Raw genomic sequence first — 26,976 nt, 5'->3', positions numbered from 1 at the left:
CCATATTGTCTTGATTACTGTAGCTTTGTAGTATAGTCTGAACTCAGGGAGTCTGATTCCTCAGCTCCGTTTTTTTCCCTCAAGACTGCTTTGGTTATTCAGGGTCTTTTGTGTATCCATACAAATTTTAAGATTTTTTGTTCTAGTTCTGTAAAAAATGCCATTGGTAATTTGATAGGGATTGCATTGAACCTGTAGATTGCTTTGGGTAGGTATAGTCATTTTCACAATATTGATTCTTCCAGTCCAAGAACATGGTATATCTCTCCATCTGTTGGTATCATCTTCAATTTCTTTCATCAGTGTCTTATAGTTTTCTGCATACAGGTCTTTTGTCTCCCTACGTAGGTTTATTCCTAGGTATTTTATTCTTTTTGTTGCAATGGTAAATGGGAGTGTTTCCATAATTTCTCCTTCAGATTTTTCATCATCAGTGTATAGGAATGCAACAGATTTCTGTGCATTAATTTTGTATCCTGCAACTTTACCAAATTCATTGATTAGCTCTAGTAGTTTTCTGGCGGCATCTTTAGGATTCTCTATGTAGAGTATCATGTCATCTGCAAACAGTGACAGCTTTACTTCTTCTTTACCGATTTGTATTCCTTTTATTTCTTTTTCTTCTCTGATTGCCGTGGCTGGGACTTCCAAAACTATGTTGAGTATTAGTGGTGAGAGTGGACATCCTTGTCTTGTTCCTGATCTTAGAGGAAATGCTTTCAGTTTTTCACCATTGAGAATGATGTTTGCTGTGGGTTTGTCGTATATGGCCTTTATTATGTTGAGGTAGGTTCCCTCTATGCCCACTTTCTGGAGAGTTTTTATCATAAATGGGTGTTGAATTTTGTCAAAAGCTTTTTCTGCATCTATTGAGATGATCATATGGTTTTTATTCTTCAATTTGTTAACATGGTGTATCACATTGATTGATTTGCGTATATTGAATCCTTGCATCCCTGGGATATATCCCACTTGATCATGGTGTATGATCCTTTTAATGTGTTGTTGGATTCCGTTTGCTAGTATTTCGTTGAGGATTTTTGCATCTATATTCATCAGTGATATTGGTCTGTAATTTTCTTTTTTTGTGGTATCTTTGTCTGGTTTTGGTATCAGGGTGATGGTGGCCTCATAGAAAGAGTTTGGAAGTTTTCCTTCCTCTGCAATTTTTTGGGAAGAGTTTGAGAAGTATGGATGTTAGCTCTTCTCTAAATGTTTGATAGAATTCACCTGTGAAGCCATCTGGTCCTGGACTTTTGTTTGTTGGAAGATTTTTAATCACAGTTTCACTTTGATTACTTGTGATTGGTCTGTTCATATTTTCTCTTTCTTTCTGGTTCAGTCCTGGAAGGTTCTACCTTTCTAAGAATTTGTCCATTTCTTCCAGGTTATCCATTTTATTGGCATAGAGTTGCTTGTAATAGTCTCTTAGGATGCTTTGTATTTCTGCGATGACTGTTGTAACTGCTCCTTTTTCATTTCTAATTTTATTGATTTGAGTCCTCTCCCTCTTTTTCTTGATGAGTCTGGCTAATGGTTTATCAATTTTGTTTATCTTCTCAAAGAACCAGCTTTTAGTTTTATTGATCTTTGCTATTGTTTTCTTCGTTTCTATTTCATTTATTTCTGCTCTGATCTTTATGATTTCTTTCCTTCTGCTAACTTTGGGTTTTGTTTGTTCTTCTTTCTCCAGTTCCTTTAGGTGTAAGGTTAGATTGTTTATTTGAGATTTTTCTTGTTTCTTGTGGTAGGCTTGTATAGCTATAAACTTCCCTCTTAGAACTGCTTTTGCTGCATCCCATAGGTTTTGGATCGTCGTGTTTTCATTGTCATTTGTCTCTAGGTATTTTTTGATTTCCTGTTTGATTCCTTCAGTGATCTCTTGGTTATTTAGTAACGTACTGTTTAGTCTCCATGTGTTTCTGTTTTTTATGTTTTTTTCCCTGTAATTGATTTCTAATCTCATAGCGTTCTGGTCAGAAAAGATGCTTGATATGATTTCAATTTTCTTAAAATTACTGAGGCTTGATTTGTGACCCAAGATGTGATCTATCCTGGAGAATGTTCCATGCGCACTTGAGAAGAAAGTGTAATCTGTGGTTTTTGGATGGACTGTCCTATAAATATCAATTAAATCTATCTGGTCTACTGTGTCATTTAAAGCTTCTGTTTCCTTATTTATTTTCATTTTGGATGATCTGTCTTGGTGTAAGTGAGGTGTTAAAGTCCCCCACTATTATTGTGTTACTGTCCATTTCCTCTTTAATAGCTGTTAGCAGTTGCCTTATGTACTGAGGTGCTCCTACGTTGGGTGCATATATATTTATAATTGTTATATCTTCTTCTTGGATTGATCCCTTGATCATTATGTAGTGTCCTTCCTTGTCTCTTGTAACATTCTTTATTTTAAAGTCTATTTTATCTGATATGAGTATAGCTACTCCAGCTTTCTTTTGATTTCCATTTGCATGCAATATTTTTTTCCATCCCCTCACTTTCAGTCTGTATGTGTCCCTAGGTCTGAAGTGGGTCTCTTGGAGACAGCATATATATGGGTCTTGTTTTTATATCCATTCAGCAAGCCTGTGTCTTTTGGTTGGAGCATTTAATCCATTCACGTTTAAGGTAATTATCGACATGTATGTTCCTATGACCATTTTCTTAATTGCTTTGGGTTTGTTTTTGTAGGTCCTCTTCTTCTCTTGTGTTTCCCACTTCGAGAAGTTCCTTTAGCATTTCTTGTAGAGCTGGTTTGGTGGTGCTGAATTCTCTTAGCTTTCGCTTGTCTGTAAAGCTTTTGATTTCTCCATCGAATCTGAATGAGATCCTTGCCGGGTAGAGTAATCTTGGTTGTAGGTTCTTCCCTTTCATCACTTTAAGTATATCATGCCACTCCCTTCTGGCTTGTAGAGTTTCTGCTGAGAAATCAGCTGTTAACCTTATGGGACTTCCCTTGTATGTTATTTGTTGTTTTTCCCTTGCTGCTTTCAACAATTTTTCTTTGTCTTTAATTTTTGCCAATTTGATTACTATGTGTCTCGGCATGTTTCTCCTTGGGTTTATCCTGTATGGGACTTGCTGAGCTTCCTGGACTTGGGTGGCTATTTCCTTTCCTATGTTAGGGAAGTTTCCGACTATAATCTCTTCAAATATTTTCTCTGGTCCTTTTTCTCTCTCTTCTCCTTCTGGGACCCCTATAATGCGAATGTTGTTGCGTTTAATGTTGTTCCAGAGGTCTCTTAGGCTGTCTTCATTTCTTTTCATTCTTTTTTCTTTATTCTGTTCCCCAGCAGTGAATTCCACCATTCTGTCTTCCAGGTCACTTATCTGTTCTTCTGCCTCAGTTATTATGCTATTGATTCCTTCTAGTGTAGTTTTCACTTCAGTTATTGCATTGTTTATTTCTGTGTGTTTGTTCTTTAATTCTTCTAGGTCTTTGTTAAACATTTCTTGCATCTTCTCGGTCTTTGCCTCCATTCTTTTTCCGAGGTCCTGGATCATCTTCACTATCATTATTCTGAATTCTTTTTCTGGAAGGTTGCCTATCTCCACTTCATTTAGTTGTTTTTCTGGGGTTTTATCTTGTTCCGTCATCTGGTACATAGCCCTCTGCCTTTTCATCTTGTCTTTCTTTCTGTGAATGTGGTTTTTGTTCCACAGGCTGCAGGACTGTAGTTCTTCTTGCTTCTGCTCTCTGCCCTGTGGTGGATGAGGCTATCTAAGAGGCCTGTGCAAGTTTCCTGAATGGAGGGACTGGTGGTGGGTAGAGCTGACTGTTGCGTAAACAGGGATTTTAAATATGGTTTGGCATGGAGCAAAAAACAAGTCTTATTATTCTCTGCCTTTTAGTTTATTATGTAGCAACAGCTCTTCGATTTTAAAAGGTTTAACTAATATTTCAATTAAATTTCAAGATTCAATGGATGTATATCACTATCATCACCTTTACAGAGTTTTTACTAAATATGCATGATTTGTTTTAATAATGCTTAAGAGACATAATTTATTAAGTACTCCTGTTCTGGAGATATTTGGCAATCTAATGGACACACTGAACTGAATCATGAAACAGCTCTCTAATTAGAAATGGATAGTCAATATGTAACAACCTATTTATGTAAATTTGAGAAATTTACTAGGATATAAGATTATACATCCATATAATTTATGGAAAATATAACTTATGACCTTATTTGTGAGAAATGGGAGGTCCAGAATCTTGAAGGGCTTTAAAATACAAAATAGAAGCATTATTTTAGTCAATATAAATGTACCCAAACTTTTCAGCAGCCCACGTTAACAGCATTATCACACGCAGAAAAAAAAATGTGTTCATATAAAAATGTGTCCTGTTTGCATGCCAGCCAGGACAAAATATGGATTCTTAATGAAAATGACAATTAAAAATGATACATAAATATTCACTATTAGTAGTTTTGAATATTTTGCATTTAACAACAACAAAATAAACCTATAGTTTAATTCCACACAAACAATTAATTTGGTAAAACCACAAATGACACATCAACTCTTGGCACAAATTATATCTTTATTAGAGGAGCTGGTGAACTTACACGACCAGAGGAACACTTGTTAAAGAACACATTGGCAGCACGTCAATTAGCCTACAGTGTTCGTACAACTGAAGTAAAATTATATATGCTAGTCCCAGTGACAGACCGATTCTGGTGCTGGTAGGTAGCCAGTTTATATTATTATAGAGCAAAGACAACATTTGAACAATTTTCTCTCCCCTCCCAAGGGACTCAGATTCCTCAGTATCTAGGCCAATTTTCCTCAAACTTTGTCTTAAAAAATTTTATTGTTCCCCATTTAAAATCTGGAAACCAATGCCAAGCAGCATTTATACACTCATGAGTAGGCAGTATTTTTAAATGTTCACTGCTAAGCTCAGTTTAAAAGCACATCAGGCTAATATTGTTGACAACCATTTTTTGAGGAAGGATTAAGACCCTCCAATCTCCCAGCCAGTGATGCTTACAACAGGATACGGTCTTAATCAGGATTTTAACCTAATGGCAAAGCCATGTTACTCCTTGTGGGTGCAGCATGAGAAGAGATACTCTTAATATACTTCAGGACGGCAGAAATGCAATTTAAAAATATGAGGGCACTTTCCTTTGGTCAAAGGGAAACAATGGTAAAGAAACTCTAAGTGACTACAAGTGACATGGACTTTACAAGTCTGAAAAGAAAGCATATTTTTGTTAGGCGTACTAAATTGCTGTGCATCCATCAGATGCACAATTATCATCTGATAATTATCAATAAATCAATATCTTCTCAATAACTGATTGACAGAAATAGGACTAGAGACCACATTTACAGACAGTCCCAAACCAAGAAATTCCCTATGATAGCATCTAAATGCTGAGCTAAACAGGGAAATGTTTTCTCTCCTTGCCTTAACCAGGTCAAAAAACAAATTGAATGCTTTGCATTTGAGAGGAGTTTTATCTGACCTGTTGCATTAGGATCATCAAAGGACCAGAGTGCTTAAAGTCCCTTGGATTGGGAGATCCAGCCTGGATTTGGATCCTAAATATACTCTTAATCTTTCTATATACAGGCATCTATTTGTGTTTAAATTAATGTTGTTATATTCAGTCATTTAACATGTTGATCATAGTCAAGAATAATCTGTCAATTTTTTAGGTAAGGTTGTTTAAATCACACTGAGTCATTTACCAAAAGATGGTTTAGGAATTGGGATATGGGCTTCAAAGTCTTCCCTATTCCTTGCTTTATAAAAAGTAGAGAACAGGCAGGCAAATATATACAGTTAAGTTATCCTGAGAGGAGAGTTAGTTTACTAAGATCCCCATAGGAAAATGACAAAAGTGATGGTACACTGGTTTTCCCATGAATGAAGAAGAAAATCGGGACTTAATAAAGCCAAGATATTGTAGCATTATATTGGGACATTGCTTGACTTAACTCACTATGCTTTGTTTGAGGGAGTGAGGGAGAAAGAAAAAACATCCCAGGCAAAACTAGAACAGAACTACAGTAGTAGTTTAATGGTACATTTTTATGTATGTCTGTTCTTTGTAGTATTTTTAAACTAACCAATTTATATAAATATATATATATATAGTGAATGAAATCTTATGTTTTATCACAAGTAATTTTTCCAGCTTGAGGTTTAATTGACGTATAATATTGTGTAAATTTGAGGTGTACACTGTGATGATTTGATACAGGTATGTATTACAAAATGATTACAACAATAGGGTTAGTTAACACCTTCATCACCTTACATAATTACATTCTTTGTGTGTGGTGAGAACATTTAACTCTATTCTCTAAGCAACTTTCAAGTACACAATACGGTATTGTTAACTGTAGTCACCATGCTGTACATTACATCCCCAGAACTTATTCATCTTATAAATGGAAGTTTGCACCCTTTGATCAACATCTCATTTCCCCGAACCCCCAGGCCCTAGCAACCAGCATTCTACTTTGTTTTTATGAGTTCAGTTTTTTTTAGATTCCACATATAAGTAAGGTCATACAGTATTTGTCTGTCTCTGTCTGACATATTTCACTTAGCATAATGCCTTCAAGATCCATCTATGTTGTTGAAAATGGTAGAATTTCCTTCCTTTTATGGATGAATAAAATTCCATTGTGTATATACACCACATGTCCTTTATCCATTCATCTACTGATGGACACTTAGGTTGTTTCCTAATATCTTGGCTATTGTCAACAATGCTGCAATGAACATGGGGGCGCAGATATCTCTTCAATAGCCTGTTTGCATTTCCTTTGGATATATACCCAGAATTGGCATTGTTGGATCATATGGTAGTTCTATTTTTAATTTTTTTGAAGACTCTCCATACTGTTTTCCATAGTGACTGTACCAATACATTCCCACCAATAGTGCACTAGGGTTCCCTTTTGTCCACATCCTCACCAACACTTGTTATGTCTCATAGAGTCATTCTAACAGGTCTGAGGTGATATCTTATTGTGGTTTTGATGTGCATTTCCCTGATAATTATATCACAAATATTCTTCTAAATTAATACTGGTGTTATATGTCTCTCTGACATATATTTGCAATCCTTACAATTAACCATGCCTAAATTGTTGTGCTGTCTTGAAAAAAGTCATCACTACCCACACAGAAACAGTGAGTAGTGATAACTTTTTCCAAGCCTCTGAACTTCAAACTTTCCACATGTTAATGTTATAGATACTCCTTTGAAAACAGTCCATAGTTAAAATTTTTTAATACAGTCCAACAATCTTTGAGATTGAGATCATTTAATCGATTTACATTTTATGTCATTTCAAAATATTTGTTATGGCTTCACCATCTTATATTTTCTATTGGTCCTGGTTGTGTTATTACAATTTCTCTCATTTTTTTGATTGTCTTTTAGACTGAATGTTCTTTTAATTAGAATTTCACTTTTCCCTCTATTACAGTACACTTTTCTATCCTCCCAGATTTACCCTAGAATTTATAGCACACATCCTCAATTTATTAAAGTCTTATGTCCCTCTTCAGACAATTCAAGGACCAAAAGAACCAATTTAACTTCATTTAACTTCCCCTTGATTCATGATTTTGTTGTTGTTGTGTATTTTAATTCTCTCAATTCAATTTATTCAATTTCATAATTATTTTATAAGGTCAAATTTCATTTAGATTTATCTATACATTTAACATCCTCCTCGTTTCCTGCACCTATGGGATCATTTTCCTTATACACAGAAAAACTGGTTTAATGCAGGTTTGCCGGCGATAAACGCAGTTTTTGTCTTTTTTTCTGAAAATCTAGTTTTACTCCATTTTTTTTAGGGCTTTAAGGATATTTCCACTGAGTATAAATTTATAGGTAAGCAGTTATTTTTATTCAATATACTGACTATAATATTTTACTGTCTTCTGCCTTCCATTGGTGTTCTGAACGTTGTTCTAATCTATTGAAAGATATGTCTTTCTCTTCTATGTTACTATTTTTGCAATTTCATTATGAAGTATCTTAGTATGGCTTACGTTTTTTTTTTTTTAACTTACTTGGGACTCCATGGACTCCTTAAATCTTTGGATTAAATTTTTTAATCAGTTCTGGAAAACTTTCAGGCATTGTGTTGTCAAACATTGCTTCTGTCTCTTTCTTTCCTTTCTTTCTGGAACTCCAACTAGATGCATGTAAGGTCCGCCCACTGTCCTCCTACTACCTCCTTTTATATCTTCATCTTACGATTATCACTGTTCTGCCCCATCTTCCAGCTTGCTAAGTCCCTCTTTTTTTATGTCTCATTTACTGTTAAACTTATTCCAGTAAATTCTTAGTTTCAATTATTGTTATTTTCAATAATAATTTCAGTATGATTCTTTTTCAAAGCTGCTATGTCACCTTTGCATAAATTTTCAAGTTTGGCTTTTATATCAATGAAAATAATAAATGTATACTGATTTTTTTTTAGTAAGGTATTATCGGTTGTGTCTGATAACTTAAATATCTTAGGTCCTAGTGGGCCTAATTTTTCTTTTTAACTTTTCATTTGGAAATAATTTCAAAATTACAGGAAATTTCTAAGAATAAAAGCAGTACATAACACATCCATATAACCTTTTCTTGATTCAAATATTGTTAACATTTTGCCCCTTTGCTTTACCATTTTATCTGTCTGGCTATCTACCTAATTCTCTCCCTACATATAATTCTATATATATAATATATGTATATAAGTCTTCTCTGAACCATTTGAGAATAAGCTGCATACATGACTGTTTACTCATAAAATCTTTTGTGTTTAGTTTCTAAGATAAGGCTATTACCTTATATGACTACAAGACAGTTACCAACTTCCGTTATTTTAACACTGTTATAACACTGAATGTTTGTGTCCCCCCTAAAATTCATTATGTTGAAACCCTAATCCCAATGTGATGGCATTTGTGGGGCCTTAGTGATGGAGTTAGTGCCCTTACAAGGCTTGAGAACTAGCTAGCTCTTTCTACCATGTGAGGACACAAGGAGAAGTTAGCCATCTGCAATCCAGAAGAGGTCTCTCACCAGAACCTAACCATGCTGGCACCCTGATCTCAGACTTCTGGCCACTACAACTGTGAGAAATAAATTTCTGTTCTTTACAAACCACTCAGACTACGGTACTTTGTTGTAGCAGCACAAACTAAAGACAAGTATTTTCATCTAGTCTTCCATCCAATATACTATTTTATGAATTGAGCCAGTAATGTCATTTTTTAGCATATTTTCCCCTCCAGCACAGAATTCAATATAGGATAATGTACAGCATTTAGTTGTCATGTCTCTCTGATCTCCTTTAATTTGGAACATTTCTACCCGCTTTGTCTTTTATGACATTGACATATTTAAACAACACAGCCTTGCTTTCCCTGTGCGGCATGCGGGATCTTAGTGACCTCATTAAGAAGGCTAATCTGTTATTTCCCAATGATTAGATTCAAGTTATGTATTCTCAGTCATAATACTACATAAATGATACTGTCTCCACCTCAGGATATCATACCTAGAAGCATATGATGACCATCTGCCCTGCACTGTTAGTGTTAATTTTGATTCCTTGGTCAATGTATGTCTGGTTTAAATGTATACTGGCTATTATATATGAAAACTTATTTGCTAAAGCATTTCAAACCTAGAATGATAGTATTTCTTCTAGACAGGCTTTTCATTTTCTTCTGCCAAGTACTTGAGATACTAGCTAGCTTGACCCAGTTTAATCTGATTTTAAGGCTTGTGGTTTTCCAGGCCAACCATATAACATGGAGGTGGGTTGCAGGTTGTGCAAAGACAGGTTTGCTTCCAATAAATTTACTCCTAAACTGCAGCTCTTTACAAATCCATCCCCAGATGGAGGATGGTTAGCTAGTGAATCACCCTAGGGAAGTTCTAGGGATTCCAGCCAGACCCACGAGAGCACCAAAAGTGCAACTCACCCCTCAGACATTTCTTCCTAATGATAAAAATATTCTTGAATGCTGAACTCACTTCTATGGGTTCTTCCTTCTCCCAGATTTCAGCACTGTAATTCTTTACAAATTTTGTTGCATTGAAGAAAGTTTTATTTTTCTTTTAAGTTCCATCCAACAACTTTTCTTGCTGCTCTTGGTGGAAGGTTTGTTCAGATGAATGTGTGTATCACAACTGGAAGCAATGTTAACAGACGATGACCCAACCATTGTTATCTCATGGCCACTGGGTAATTTTTACATTCACCCAAATGACAATGAGGTTTGTTGTGTTATGTCAGACTCTAAAAACCTCTCCTCACATAAATTAACCCCAAAATAGAGTGGCAGCTTCCAAGGAATCCAGAAAACCTGAAATGTATTTGAAGTAAGTCAACTGAAGTAGATGTGATTACTTTTTGTCTCCCCATCAACTTTCCTCAGGATCATGATTAGCCCTTATAAGGAGTTCCAGAAAAGCAAGGTGTAGACGTATGTGTCAGCACTCGTTTCTCCTGGTCACACGTATTAGGTCACATGACCTAATCATGACTTTCCCCAGAAAAGAACCCCACTTCTTCTTTTCTGGCATCTTTAATTTGGAGATGACTAGTTTAGGGGCGAAGGGTGGGATGGGAGGGAGGGTGAGGTTGGAGAAAGAGAGAAAAAGAAAGAAATCGCCTGAGAATGAAGCCAAGCAGAAGCTAGCAGAATACAAAGATGCTGGGTTAGAGAATGTCCCCATATCATTGGCTGAAGCCTTTGATCCTGATATACCTGAATTTACCCCTTGGATCGTTCAGTTACGTAAGCCAGTAAATTATCCTGAGTTATTTTGAATTGGGTTTCTGTCTTGCACTAGAGTCTAGACTGGTTAAAAAGTTTTAAAAGCTATGTACACAATAAAATTATGTGTATAACTATAGAGTGTCTCTCCTCTCATCCAGGTCAGTGAGCAATAACCAAACAAGAAGGAGAAGGCATGTAACATGATAAACAGTGTAGTAGGAATTAAATCTAAAGAGGAGAGAAGATGGAAATGCTAATTAGCACATTTAATTTTCATGTAGTCAAATCTTTTAGTGTTTTTATTATTGATAAGTTGCCTTAGGAAAAATAAAATGCACACACATGATAAGTGTAGAATGCTGCTCCCAAATGAGTCTGCAGCACCTTGGTTTCTGCCATTATCCTTATACAATGTGTAGAATCAAAAGTGAGACATTAGCAAACAAGATAAATCATTTTCAGACATACTTGAATAAAGCTGAGGAGTTTCTATTCCATGACTCCAAGGCCACCATTATTTCTCAACTATATCTCTGAAATAGCCTCTAGCTCATTTCCTAGCAGGCTCTTTTCCCCCCTGTTGTCAATTCTACACATGGTAGCCAGAAAACCCATCACCTTACCTTCCCAATCGAAACCCTGCAATCCTTGACATTTCAAACATACTCTATGATCTTTCCTGCAAGCCTACAAAGGGATTGTTGGCAGGCCCTGGCTTGCTCTCCATCCTCACCTCCTGTCCTATTCCTCACTCATTCCTTGCAGTAGTGCTGCATTGCTTGAGGTGTCTCTAACACACCTGGTTCAATCCCCCTGCAGTGCCTCTGCCTGAAGAATTCTTCCCCAGGTAGTGTCAAATGGCATGGTCCTTCCTTAATTCTCTGCTCAAATATCACATCTTCTGAGAAATTGTTCTTAACTACCCTACCGAAAGCACACCACCCACTCTTCCATCAGACTTTATGTCCTCTGCCTTGTTTTTGTTCACAGCACTCACACTACCTGACACGCTATCTTGTTATATTATCTGTTTTTTGCCTCTTTCTCCCTCCTCTACTTTCACCCCTCCCCCTTTCCTACTGCCTATTAACTCGTTCTCTTTCTTTTACAAATTATTTTTATTACTTCACCCTTTATTATCAATGAATTGGGCTCTTGGAATTATAATGTGATTTGATAGGCATAAGAAAATATGGATACTAAGTATTTTCTAAATCACTGGATGACAGATAACAAAACAGCCTAAAACTTTTATGAGGTAGGTCAACGTAGCTATGGAGTCCTACTAGAACAAATAATCATGGGTACCACATACACTAAATCTGCCACACACAAAAAGTGGTTCATGAATATGAAGTAATACCAAAGAAGTGGGTATACAATTTTAAGGTACATAAACTCTACGTTTCCATCTTTCCAACGTTCATGTATTATCTATTCCTTCATTTGCAGGAATTCTGGAATTCTGCTGTTTATTTGGGATTTTACAGTACATTAGTTTTGAGCTAGCATAGGATGTATAAAAGGTAACCAAAACAAATGTGAGAAAAAGAAAAACCGAGTAATAGGGATTAATGCCAGATCTAACCCTTCTGCTCTGGAGCATCTAGCATCAAATATAGACTAAGGTACATTTAATAGTTTTCTTCAACCATAATCTATGAGAAGTCAGTTTCTTGAAATACAATATTAATATATTTAATGAAAAAAATCTCATGATTGTGATTTATGGCCCCTTGGATGTTAAGCCAGATCCTGCTGGGTAAATTACTTTTGCAACTGGTAAAGTTATAGATAGAAATATGACAATGAATATGACTTTAAAACAGCTAGGAAACAAGGCTTCAGGTGTTTAAGTCCCCAGTTCAAACAGGAGTTAAGCACTGAGTTTCTGTATACTGAAATCATTGCTTTAGATATTTTTAGTTATTTTTTAGGATTTTATATAGATGAAAAAGATCAGCCATCATAAATATTTGTCAAGCCCCTGATGGCATAATATAGTTCTCACATCCTACCTGAGCTACAGGGGGAAATTAAGTATAGGATGCCGTTTTCCCATCACCAACTAAAAAAGAGAAATAAACTCTATCAACTTAAAATGAGCCTTAAAAAAAAATCTGATAGAAATGTACTCAACTCTCAACTCCCATCCCCATCTCACAAAAAAAGCTTTGATTAGAAGCAAAATATCTTGATTTAATTTTCAAACTGACTACATGGAGGGAATCTTATTGCAGAGTCTTTCAAATTTGATTTTAAAATATCACTTACTGCGTTTCCCAACTTTAAATTGAAATGTGAAGTAATAAAACAGCATAGTAAATATATGACAGAGGATATAAATAATATAGACAGAAATTATAGCCAATGTCTGAGGAAGATGGGATTGTTTTTCCAGTTATTAGACTACCCTCGGCCTGTTCCTTTCTAGTAATAAATATAGATATAAACATATACATATGCACATATGCATATGTGTGTACATGTATAGATGTATGTATATTTGAAATTTCACCCCTTTTATTGAGTTTGTTCGGCAGAGGGGGAAAAGCTGAAAATTCACTATACACCAAAAGCCAATAAACAGAAGTAATTCCCTTTTTGTTTGAGGTTTCAGAGTTAGATTCTTGACTCCACCAAAAACCCATTTCTGAGTCTTGGAAATGTTACTTAATCAATATCTTATTCTTAGTTTCAGCATCTATAAAATAAAATTATTAATGACAACTACCTCCTAAGGTTTTGCTAAGTATTAGATTATATAATTCCTATAAAAGGGTAAGCAATTCTATATCTAACACATAGTAACACTCTAAAAATTATATACTGTTATTACTACTCTTACTATTATTCTCAATAAAAAGCTTAATGAGATAGTAACTAGTGTCCCATTTACTAAAATGATATTTTAACTTCATTTTCAAATTTTGTTATATCATCACTTCTCCTAATCATGGGATGAACATTTAACTATGAATGCAATTTTAAATGGATATGTTTGTAGAGCTTGAGAATTTGTTGAAGTTGTTGAAGGTCTTTTTAATGGAGATACCCACAATTTTTTTAACTATCAACTGGTGGGGCAGTAGGGGGACTCTGGAACAGCTAAGAGTAAAATCTCTGAGTTTAACTAGGAAAAGATAAGGGAAGGGATGGTCTTGGCAGTGAAAGGAGAAAGAGGAATTTTAGTACTCCATAAGCAAAAGCAGAGGATTCTTTAAAATCTGCCCAGTCTCAGATGACAGTCCTGGCAGACCCCTGACAGGGCATGTCCGAAGCAAGCTCTTTAGACAGCTACACTGCTGCCTTCCACTGTAACTTCAAAATGATCCCGTCTACTCACTGGTTCACTGCCTAAGAAATTAACATTTTTACAATGGAGTATCCAAAATCAGTTCACTTGACAGGAAAGATAAGTAGATAGAACTGTAAAATATAGTGCTTCAAACTTGAGATGACACTCTTCTCATTGCCATCTCTTTGAAATTAGCTGTGAGCTTAATACTTTGAAGATAATGTGATAATCAACTGGGCAAAGATAACAAGATAGGCTATGATATAAAACGCATTTCAATAAAGAGAGCTAATGCCACTGCATTCATTTCCCAAAGAGTTAGTGTGGGAAAAACGCATACTTCACACTGTTCTTTCCCACTTCAAGTTAACAAATTAACTCATATGTAAAAAAGGGTATTTTTCTCATTATATTTTAGTTATTTGCTTTTTCATAAAGATATGTAACTATCATGGGCAATCTTATCTAGTGTCCACCTATTTCATGGGGTAAGTATATTGATAGCATGATATATGTGCTATGCTATTAACTGTCCCTTAGTATATTTTAATGAAATTTATAGAAATTAATAAAAAATTAGGAGACAGTCTGATTTGGCTTAGAGTAAAACAGAGAAAGATGGGCACGGTAAGAGCTTCGTGAGCACAGGAGAGGATGGTAGGAGGTTAAGTCTAAAAAGAAAGTAAGAGGCAAGTTCCGGACTGTTCAAAATATTTGAATTTGTCCTTCCAAAGAGAAAAAATTTCTATCATGAAGAATGAGAGTGAAAGGAAGTTGAGTGATTAAGATGTCTTTTGATACATAGAAGGGGGTGAGAGAGCACTTTTGAAAGCAACAGGCATTGCATTGCAAACCCTAGGACTACAAACACTCATCTCTACAAAAAAGAGAAGATGAAAAATCTCACATCACTGAATAGTGGCAAAGAATCACCCAAAGCTGTAACTTATATTCAGTACAAAATAGTAAAAACAAAAGGGAAAATCTAGTGCTTTTTCAGTTTTAAATTTAAAATGTCATAAAACATTCTAGATAAATGTTATCTAGATACATGAGATAAAAAGATAAGAAAGGGATTACCTCTTTTCCCACCATTTTATAACACATTCATAATTTCAGTGTTCATAGGTGTATGTTTTATCTAGCTACAGTTGAACTTGTATATAATTCTGCACACTGCTTCCTCCAAGAAACATTATAGCATATGTATTTTTATTTTATTATAATCCTATTTACTTTTAATGGTTGCATATTATCCTCAAATATATGTGCCTAAGTGTATTATTGGCCATTTGAGTTGTGTATTATTGGCCATTTGAGTTGCTTCTGGGTTTATTTCACAAAATATATCCATCAACATCTTCAAACATATGACCTTTTCCATATTTTGTACTATTTTCTTAGGATAGATTCCCAGAAGTAACGTTAATAGATAAGACAGCATGAATATTTTCACAGTCCCCCCATATGCTGCCGAATTGTTTTGCAGAAGGGCTGTGCCAATCCTAACTGCAACGAACGGCTTCTGAAAGCACTGGATTCACTGCATCCTCGCCAACAGGGGGCATGATTACTTTTAATATTATCATTTAGTAGATGAATAACGAGTCCTCCTATTGCTCATATAACTGATTTAGTCTAGTAGACCAAAGGACAGGAAAGGAGAATATCTGAAATTAAGGAACAATTTGACAAAATCTGCCTATTCTAGTGACTATTATGGTGGCCAAGATGGTTACGCAGGGCTTCCCTGGTGGCGCAGTGGTTGAGAATCTGCCTGCCAATGCAGGGGACACGGGTTCGAGCCCTGGTCTGGGAAGATCCCACATGCCGCGGAGCAACTGGGCCCGTGAGCCACAACTACTGAGCCTGCGCGTCTGGAGCCTGTGCTCCGCAACAAGAGAGGCCGCGATAATGAGAGGCCCGCGCACCGCGATGAAGAGTGGCCCACGCTTGCCGCAACTAGAGAAAGCCCTCGCACAGAAACGAAGACCCAACACAGCCAAAAATAAATAAATAAATAAACGATTAAAAAAAAAAACTTAAAAAAGATTAACTCAAAATGGATCATAGTACCAATTGTAACCTAAAACCTAAAACTATAAAAAAAAATGAAAAAAAAAAAAAGATGGTTATGCAGATGCTGGAAGCTCACTAAGCAAGCTAAGTTCACAATAAATTGCATAAACACAAAGCATGCTGATAGATAAGTGTAAACCTGGGCAGGGGTCTCTAGAGAAATGTCAGGAATCCTAGTTTTTGGTCCAGTTCAATTCAGCACTATTAATCATGCAACTAAAGACAAGGAAAGCAAGGTAATCAAATGTGAAAATAAACAAAGACCCATACATTCTCAAAGTAAACAAGCACACATACATTTTAATCCAGAGACTCCACTTCTAGGTCTTAAAGACTTGCACACATGAAATAATCTGCACAAGATTATTCACGACAGTATTGGTTGTGTTGGCCAAAAGATTAGAAAAACACAATCGTTCATCAGGAGGGGACTATCTAATAATAAATAAATTATGGTACTTTCAACAAATGTAATACCACGAAGCTTAAAAATGAATGAGGAAACTATTAACTTGGACAGTCCTTCCAACACTGCTGAGTTTAAAAAGCAGGAAGCAAAACATATATACATAGACACACACACACAGAATGTTAGCATCTGTATAAAAATTGCGGGAAAAAAGAAAAAGTTGAAAAGTTTACTGTTTGTTTACATGTGCTAGGCTATCTCTGAAAAGATACCAAGAAACTAGTAAGAATGGTTACCTATTTGGGGAAGATGAGCACTGGGTATATGGGGAAGGGATATGAGAGGGAGAATTTTTACCGTGTGTTTTCTGAACCATGTGTATATTATCCATTCAAAAAGTATATACATTAATTTAACAAAATAACAACGAAATGATCCTTTCCTGTGCCTTGGAATGGTACTGGCTGTCAGACTGCACATCCCCACAAGCTACAAGGAGGCAGTGGTTATTGGAGGGAACAATGATCAACCAATTTTCTTTTTCTTCTGTTTTTCTCCAGTAATTGCATTATTTGTTCAAGTATAATTCACAAGATCATCAAAATCATCCCATACAGAGCTCAGCCAATACACCAGAGTAAACTGCTACGGAAAAATGCATTACAATAGTAACGCATTATTCTTTTAGGAAAATTCCACCCATTCTTATATCCAGACCCCTTTGTTCTTCTTTGGAAATTATAGTTTCTGAGCTGTAGGTATGAGCAACAGGAAAATAATATTCAAAATATTCAGCTATATTTGCTTTCTGATTTATAGGAGGCGGCATGGTTTCCTGCTTTATTATAATCAAATTTTATAGTATCTTTAATTTTATTTAATAAATAGCTGGGCCAGACTATAGTTTATCTTAAGATATAATAGCTTATATTGTCTCAATTTAAGCATGAGCCTATGGGAATGAGCAGGGTAAATGATGAGATACACACATATCAATACATGTAATTATTTTTATTCTTTTTTAACTTCCTTCGCTGGTAAGAATTCTTCATTTGAACCATAAAATGCGAATACATTTTAAATCCTATTACATTGAGATTAAAGAGTTAGAAAGCAAAGTCCAAGATGGCTCCTGAAAAGTTATCCAAGTAGGAAACCAGCCAAATTTCATTTGATATATAGTAACTAACTTAATGTGGAAAAGGGAATATTGTACAATTAGCTCCTTTCCTTACAAAATTAAGTATATCAGTCCAATGTTCTGCTTCCAATATAGTTGTCTAGAAGCTCAAAGCCGCTATCATTTCTCCAATGATTCTTTTGCTTTTATGTTTTAGTATTGATTTTTGTATGATTATTGAAGTAGTGCCTGTTCCTGCCAAAAAGTACTTTTACAGGCTTAAACATAAAATCCCCATAATCCTACTGCCCCCCAAACCAAACGTTAATATTTTATTTAAGCCATTTTGTAAATGTGAATGCAAGCTTCTCCTTCATATTAAATTTTGTATTCTTTTTCCACTATGATTTAATCAGCATTTTCCAATGTTATTACCAAGCTTTCAAAATCGTGATTTAATGATACATACCATAATTTCATTATTCCCATATTACTGGCCAAATAGATTATTTTTACTACCAAACTACTACAAATGCCATTTTAATGAAACTGTGTGTTATTTCTGACTAATTACATGGAATTAATTTCTAGAAGTGGAATTACTGAAACAAAGGCAATACTTTAAGGCTTTTGATACACACAGTGGATGTCTGTTGTTTTTACCTGTCCAGCATCCATTTTCCCCCCTCAGTAACAGTCCCTTGATTTTCCTTTGAATGTGGTCTTGATAGGACCAGAAATCAAGGTGCCCAGTGATCCACTGACCAAAGCCTAGGCATGAAACTTGAGCTAGGTCAGTATACTGACTAATACTTCTCATTCTAGGAATTTGGGCCTGCAGGAAATTGACACATAGAAAAGGACTGATACTGATTCATCCCAGTGACGGTACCTGGCAAAGATTTCATCAGTTTCTCCCATGATCTCTGTAGGTATTCTATTTCCTCTCCTTGTCTTTTGATTCTGTAAGCTACAAACTACCTTTCTTCTGTTGTGGATCTTATTCCGTGAGTTAGTCATAATTAATACCTGTAGCATGCAACAAAGGAATTCTGTAAACACCAATGAAAAGCCTTACCAGAAGTTTAGGGGAATCTGCAGTTTGCCCCATCTTCACCATCTCCATCACCTTTTGTAAATGAATCAACCTTTACTGACAGTCTTAACTACTTTGATAAGCTAAAAAGTGCTATCGTTTAATTTTTTCCTTTACATTTTATCATTAAGTTAAAATTTTAGCTGCTTACTGGCCTTATATATTTCTAGCTTTCATAGATTATCAGTTTATTTCTTAGTCCATTTTTCTATTGGTATACTTGGAAATTTTTTGGTAGCCAATGACAATGCCTATTGTCTCCAATTATGTTCAAGGCACTAGGGATAAAATGATGATCAGTTTCTCTCTTTAAGAGGTTTTCAATCTAGTGAAGAGGATGGATATAAGCTGTGAATCACAATATTTTGAGATAAGTTCTCTAATAGGAGAAAACACTGAAAGGTTTTCGTAAGAGTAATATTAAACTGTTATTCACAATTTGTATTGAAAATATTTTCTTGATTTACTTATGGCATTTTTGACTTAAAACTGTTAAAATTTATGAGGTCAAATCTTTATATTTTCCCTTTATATTTGTGTTTATGAAGTCTCTATTTTCTTCTAAGTTGATTTAGAGTTTCTTTATATTAACTCGTCATATCATCTGACATTTATTTTTGAAATGTAATGTGAGATAGGGAGTATCCCTTTTTTGCAAATAATTACTCAATTTTCCCAGCACCATATATTGATCATTTTTTGTTTTCACACAGGTTTGTGATTACTGCATATCATGCTTTATTTTCCATACTTTAGAGTTCATGTCCGAGGTTTTTAAAATTTCTTCTTCATGTTTGTCTGCATGTTAATATACTGTATTAATTACCACTATTTTTAATATCTTTAGTTGATAGTACAACTTTGTCTCAATGCTTTTTTTATTTAAACATTCTTTTGCTATCATAACTTATTTGCTATTCCATATGAACTTCAGAATCTCTAAATTTTGCAACAATCTCTTTGGATTTTTATTTGGATTGTCTATATATATATATGTATGTATATACACATACATAAACATTCAGTATTTCTATTTTGAAAAAGTCTCTACTTTTTCACATTTATTGTCAATATCCGTTAGTAAAAGTTTGCTTTTTAATATCCTCTGAGTTTTAGTTACTTTAACAAAAAGTCAGGAGAAAATTTCAGGCAGCTTTGAAATAACTCCTTATAACACTTAAAGTATAAAATAGCTATCTATCTATTTATCTATCTGCCTATCTATCGAGAGACAGACAGAGAGACAGAAAGAGAGAGAGAAGGAACCAATAAAGATGGAGGAAAAAATGACGACTTTAGCTGCCTTCAAGAAATTTCAGGATTGGCCTACTTTTTATTTTAGTCAGCATGGTTAGAAACTAAAGATTATCTTTTATTTATTTGAATAAAGGGAATTAGGCCAACATAGTCACTAAAATAACTTTATCAGTATAATTCATTATTTTTTAGTTTTTGCTTATCAAATATAGCACCTCTCCTGTCTCTAACTGGATGGCTGTATTCACTGAGAGAATCAATATGCATTACTCACATTCAATTCATCTAACCCCTCAAAAATTGGAATTCAAGTAATCAGTAATGCTACTGTCATTTAATAGACATAGAAACTAAAGTAGTGATGGACCGTGGTGGGAACTCACCAGCAACGGAAGGAGTCTATTAGTTCATGTGCCCTATTCATGCAGCCACAGTGCATGTGTGCACATTTAGTGCAGTTTTTCTCATCTAGCAGCATTTAAATTTATAACCAATTGTATACAACCAAAGTATACCTCTGGCAATTGTCTTTGAGTGCTAGGGCCCTGGGGAAGTCACCCACAAATTTTGTTGTTCAGTGAGGAATTGATTCAGCTCTGATGTCACCTATATATGTCATGAAAACATTTCATAGTCAAAGACCAAACAAAATGCTAACTGCAGAAACTCAGAACGAAGTGCAGTATATCAGTTATAAACCATCTCTTCAGTTGCAAATTTGCATCTTAGGACAACGAAGCGTCTCTTCAAACCATTGTCTGATAGAATCTAGCACTAGGTTTGTTTGTTTTCTTTTTCTTTTTCCTTTCCTTGAGTAATAAGAGACCTCCTAGTTCTTTAAAATCCTCTCCTTATCCCCACATGTTCCCTCACTCTGCTGTATTTTGTTTTGTTTTTGTTTTATGCTAACTTAAAGCAGTAGCTTTTAAGGTTTTCTTAACCATTTTCCCTTGCTATGGAACGTTCAAGAACGAAAAAATTTGGAAACAACTGGTATTTCCTGGAGTCCCTGAATTCACCTATTGATCACTTTGAAGCCCATAGACCTCTGGAAGTGAGAAATCCCTTGTTTAGAGACACTAGTAGATATTTTAAAGGAATATTATAGACAAAATGACTGAATTAAATACAAATATTCTACATGCAAACACACCTCTAGCCCTATAAATCTTAGATGACATCTCTGAATGCCTCTCAATTTATCATTTTCTTAATCCCAACATAATATTAATGTGATGTATTATTATTTCAGGTATTAAAATATTTAGATGCTCAAATTGGTGGATGTTGTCATTTCTTCTTATACCTCCATTTTACAAAATGTAGGGCTGTATAATGGGCAATTGGTATGGAGTTAACTTATACAAATAGTAGTTGACAAACAATGTTTCTAGACCTGTTTCTACTTTCAATTGACTTTGGGTATTATTAACTTCCTGGAGTGAAGTTCTTCCTTATACACAGGAGAGGTTAGACTAATGACCTGGGTTTTTCCCAGGTCCAAATATCTGATTTCTGCTTAGCTTTCATCTAACTATTTAGTAATCAGCCAAAGATGACTTTGTGTGCTAGGTATGGTAACTGTTGGTTGGTTTACTTGCTTTTTTAAAAACACTGTTTTCCTAAAGTTTTGTATTTTGGGCAGAAAGGAGAAAAGCCAGGGCAAAAAAAGGTAAATGCTTAAGTGGGTGGTATATGCATCTCTGAATCTGGATAAATATTGAAACAGCATTAGAAGACTTTTCCTCATCTCCTAAAACTGGACTGTAGAGCAGCAATCTTGAAGATTTTTCTTGAATGATGGATATCCATTCAGAAATGACTATTAGCACCGTGTACCCTGCACTAATACCTTGTCATAACAGAACTGGTAAGTTGGCATTAATTCATTATATGATCTGGCTTCTTAGGAGTACAACTTCAGTTTTCCTCTAATATGAAAATACTGTTCACAAACTTTTGAAAGCCAAGCTAGGTTCCATTCTTTACACGAAGGTAAACACACACACACACACACACACACACACACACACACACACATTTTGAGACTTAAGCTAAAGACCCTAAAGAAAATAATGAAATGGAAAGCACAGAAAGTGAAACTGGAATCATAATTGCACACTGTTCTACGCCCAAGAGAACAGAATCTGGGAAAATACTGCAAGGTTTTATCTGTAATTGGACTGGATAACCAAATCAATTCTGAATTAAAGACAAAGTTATTCTGAAATTTTTGAAGTATTTTGGCATTTCTTATTAGACGATCAGATGGTGAGTCTTTTTTTTTTTTTTTTTTGATGAATAAAATTTAGGAAAACCTTAACCTCAAACTCTAGGGTTTTTGATCGACTTTCACAGAGTTACATGAATTCGTCACTCTCAATGTGGAAGAAGTAGAATGTTTCGCATTAGAATTACACTTTTGGGTCCTATATTACCACTTCAATTCACTCATCCCCTTTAAATGAGGTTATGTAGATTTGACCTTGGATAGTCAATAAATGCCTTTTAAAATGTTGCTAGTTTGAATGCAATATAAGGATAAATTAAAGGATAATGTTTCCCACTCTAGTTCCTCTGAAAAATATTATTGTTTGATTTTAAAGAATTTTTAAAGGGCAGATATCCTGTCATTTTATTGCTTAATCATCTTTGAATCCCTCTCTTACCTTTAACCTTCATCATATGCACTGCTGTTTTTGGATACATAGCTTCAGAAGTAACATGTATCAGATAATTATAGTGATTACTTTCCAGTTCTTAGATTAATTTGAGTATATTTGTGTGGGTGTGTGGGTAGATGTGTAGTAACTGGAGAGAAAATGAAATGGAAGGAGACTGAGCCATGGGATACAGGGTAGGTTGGTAGGAGATAAATCTTCTATATAAGTTATCTACTTACATTTTTTGTTTATGATCTATTTTACCTCAAGAAAATATAAGCCTTATGAGGGCAAGGGTCTTTGATTTATTCTCTGATATGGTCAAAGCAACTAGAACAGTGTTTTGCACACAGTTGGAACACAGTTCAACTTGTTATATTTTACTTGAATAAACCAGTACCATAATTAATTAGTAACAGATTACCTAAGAGGATGAGAATTTTGCCTTATGAAGTATATTGATCATTTAGCATGTTGGTGAATTTGTTTCAAATGCAGGAGTGGTTATATTCTTCCTGAGAAGCTTTCCAATACGTGTGCATGTATATATGTGTGTGTGTGTGTGTGTGTGTGTGTGTGTGTGTGTGTGTGTGTCTGAGAGAGAGACAGAGAGAAAGAGAGACAGGGACAGAGACAGAGACTTCGAGAAAAATGCAAATGAATTTCTGATTTACTGAACTGGTTGAGGATTTTAATTCCCTGAAACATGTTAGTTTTCAAAAAACCAAAAGGATCTCATCATTAATTAAATGAATACAAATTATTATTAAATAAAATAAAATAAACTTCACTGTCTTAATGTAGAGACTCTAGTCATGACTCTTTGACAAAATAAATATATGGTATTTATTGCATTGCTATACACAGTAAATGTGATCTTTTTAGAAAAGTTATGCAGTATTAAAATTAAAATCCGGTATAGGTCAAAAAGTGAATTTAGTGGCCTAGAGTCTTGACAAGTTGACATTTACTTGAGTTACTAAAATCCACCTAGAAAATATGGCAGTCTGAGCTCATGGATCGCCCTGCAGCAAAACAAGTCATAACTGAAGTGGATCTGCAGAACTGACACAACTTGAATTGCTTGCATGAACTAAGCGGCGATAGCACTACTACATCCCCTAAGCCGGAGCACTCCCCCTCCCACTCACACCCTGCGCCGTTTCTGCGCTCAGTCACACCCAGACACTGCCGCTTTATCCCCACATTTCTGCTCATTGACACATTTCTCCGCACTTTACTACATTTTGGTCTGGTGGCTTTGAAAATGTATTTAATTATCTGAAAAATAATCCCAAAGTAAAAGTCCCCCTCCAAAAAAAAACCCCTCAAAACACCTGAAAATGAATACAAAGGCTCTGTTTAAAAACTTGTGACTTACCCCAATATATAATGCAGTGGATTTACAAGATATTACTTGTTAGCAATGTGAAAACCACATTCTTAGCCAAGTAGTTGAAAATTTCCTTAAAAGTTCCACTTTGATTACTGGATGTTATTGGTAACTTGGTTTTAATTTAAGCTTATTTTAAAATTACTGATTAGTAATGCATAATATAATGTAAGCCTATTTCTCCCACATCCGCTAATAGGGGAAAACAATTTTATCAGCTCATAGCACTGCATAAATGAAACACAAAACTAAAATCAACTGCCTAATGTGTTTAATCATCTTAATAAAGTCCTAAAAGTTACAACTAAATATTGCAACATTACAATAATCACCTGGCAACAGGTAAATTGTGTATTGAAATGTAACAACCACAAGCTATACTCTCTTTAATGATATCAGAAAACTATCCCTTTAAACCAGATGCGATGACTACTACAGGGAAAATATGTGCTACCAATTTTGTACTAACCCAAATGCGTTCAACTAAAATAGTACGAAAAATTCCATTTACAGTTCATGAATTAAATGATGGAAAAAAGTGCAACCATTCTCGGACATAAAACTAACATCACTCCTAGTTCACCAGTAAATTATTCATCTGCTTCAGAATTATTTTATATTACTAAATTGGGGGTAAATACTACTTCTACAATTAAAAAAAAACTTACAAAAAATGCTGACATTTTGGACAGCTCCCTCCTGGTTTTTCTACAGTATTTCTATTAGGTGTCTTACTTTCATTTTTTTCAGCTGTGCCAAATCAGAAATGAGTCCAAACAGTCGTTTCTGCCGCTTGGGTTTGGGTTTTGTTTGTTGTGCTGCGTTGTGTTGGGGGGCCAAAGATTCCTCCAGTGAAAGGGATTAAAGATCTACATAACTGGGAAAGTGCTGTTCTCAGCTCAAGAACCGGCTGCCTGTATTGAGCCAATTTTTAACATTTTTCCAAAGATTCTAGCTGGTAAGAAGGGAGCTGCCCTCTCCAGTCCCATTCCCCGCTGCAATTCCAGCGCCTCTGTAAAGCACCACAGCCTCTCCATCCGTGCCAGGGCAGGCGCAGTTTGTTACTACCGAGGTATTTCAAGAACTTTCCAAGCAAAGACTCCTAGGAGACAAAGGGCCACATACAGAACAATCGCCAAGAATAAGTTTGTGCGTCCTGAAGAGGGGTGGAGAAACCACTGCACTGAGCTACGGAGACTCGGACTTAGCCCGGCAGCACCACCCATTTGCAGCAGCGCAAAAATCCGCCTTCTGCGGAAAGGTTTGCAGCGCGGGTGGAACTCCCAGTGGCTTTACAAAATAAACTAATTTAATATAAAATAAAAACAGTGTAGGTACTGGAAGAAGCTGGGTACTAAACCTGGGTACACTTGGCGCTTAACGTGCTCTAGGTCTGGCTGCGCAGACCCCAGTGGGCCGGAACTTTCTCGGAGGGCGGGGCCACCCGGCAGAACGCAGCTGCCGCTGGCGCGCCCGGCCGAGTCCCGACCCCGAAGGTACCCGGCCAAGGTAGCCCGATGAGGCAGGGGCTACACCTGAACTTGCACTCGAGCCCCGCTCCGTTTCAGCCGCCAAGTCTCTGACACCCGTGCCCCACTCTGGCGCGGGCCAGGAGCAACCTCCATCAGCCCCTCAAAGCGGGACTCTCTCCATCCCCAAATCTGCGTTCCCGAAAAGTGTAGCGAGCTTCCTACGTGGGGCGTCAGACACACAAAAAAGCCGCCACTCTCCAAGCCTAGTTCCATTCCCCAAGCCTAGTTGTACTCCCCGCCCTCTGTCCTCCTTTTCTCCAGCGAGGCGGACCAACCGTTACTTTCCTCTCCCATCCCCTCCCCTCCCCTCCAAAGTCCCCGGCGCAAAGTGGGACTTTGGGGAGCCTCGGTGAATGCGCCTGTCCCCTGGCGCGCTGTATCCACAGCTCCCTCTTTTCATTAAGGCAATAAAGTTCAATTTTCCCGGCTCTTAACGAGCCACGGAGGACTTTCCCGTGCGTTGCGTGCGCTCTCCCTCCCGCTGAGCCAAGTGCATCCTATTCACTCCATCCCAGGCTGGATCCCTGAAGGACGTCGGTTCACGCAAGAGGGAACCCACCGCGCTCCCCGCAAAGTGCCCCAAACCGCGCACACGCACACGCAGATGCACACACAATGCCATCCCCGCGCTATCAAAGTCTGTCAGCGCGGAGGGGAGAACGCACGAGCAGGAGTGGCACCGGAGCGAGCATCAGCCTAGCCGTGCGTCCGGACTCTCTGTCCGGGTCCCAAACACCCTTGTCTGAATGCCCGGGCACAATGAGCCTCGTAACCACTAAAAACCCCGGTGGTCCCCGAGCCGGTGCGCGTACCGCCGGGCCGGACCTTACCCGTGGGGCGCGTGGTCTCCCGCCGCTCGGCTGGCCCTCGGGCCACAGGGACGCTGCAGCCTGGGTCCCGCAGATGCTGCTGCTCCGCTGCCGCTGCCCCATCCCCAGCGCCAGCATCACTTCTCCGCCGCCTCCACCTCCTCGTGCTCCGTTCTCTCGGCCGCCCCTCCCCGGCGTCCGCCTGCAAGACCGGCAGCGCCGGCGGCGCGGCAGGGTGGGCAGCCGCGGAGGCGGCGGCGCCCGCTCGAGCTCGCCCAGCTGCACCGGCTTGAGCGGCCGCGGCGGCAGCCGAAGCACCCGAGCCCGGCTGCGCTTCCCCGGCGAAGGCTCTGGCCTCGGCGACTGACAACGCCCGGCAGCCAATCACTGCCTCGCCCTGCGAGGCGGGGGAAGACCAATCAGAGCGGAAGGCCCAAGGTTTTCCTCCGCCTTTGCTCAGCAAGCTCGTTTCCGGGAGAAGCGGCGAGGCTGCTGGCGTTTGGGATGGGGGGAGGCGTGGGAGGGCTTCGCGGTGGGGCACTCCTG

At 37.1% G+C, this 26,976-nt stretch overlaps 1 protein-coding gene across 2 annotated transcripts in view; it reads right to left on the bottom strand.

The window, feature by feature from the left end:
• The window catches only part of B3GALT1 (beta-1,3-galactosyltransferase 1), a 593,789-nt gene extending 567,190 nt beyond the window's left edge, over positions 1 to 26,599 (bottom strand). For both annotated transcript variants that reach the window (XM_059927221.1, XM_059927216.1), the window contains exon 1: positions 26,452 to 26,599. The gene's annotated coding sequence lies outside the window, so the exon portion shown is untranslated. The remainder of the gene's footprint in view (positions 1 to 26,451) is intronic.
• Positions 26,600 to 26,976: the final 377 nt, after the last annotated feature.

The sequence above is a fragment of the Balaenoptera ricei genome, chromosome 7 (genome assembly GCF_028023285.1).
Source record: "Balaenoptera ricei isolate mBalRic1 chromosome 7, mBalRic1.hap2, whole genome shotgun sequence".
Taxonomy (NCBI): domain Eukaryota; kingdom Metazoa; phylum Chordata; class Mammalia; order Artiodactyla; family Balaenopteridae; genus Balaenoptera; species Balaenoptera ricei.
This window is presented reverse-complemented; position numbering and strand designations above follow the sequence as displayed.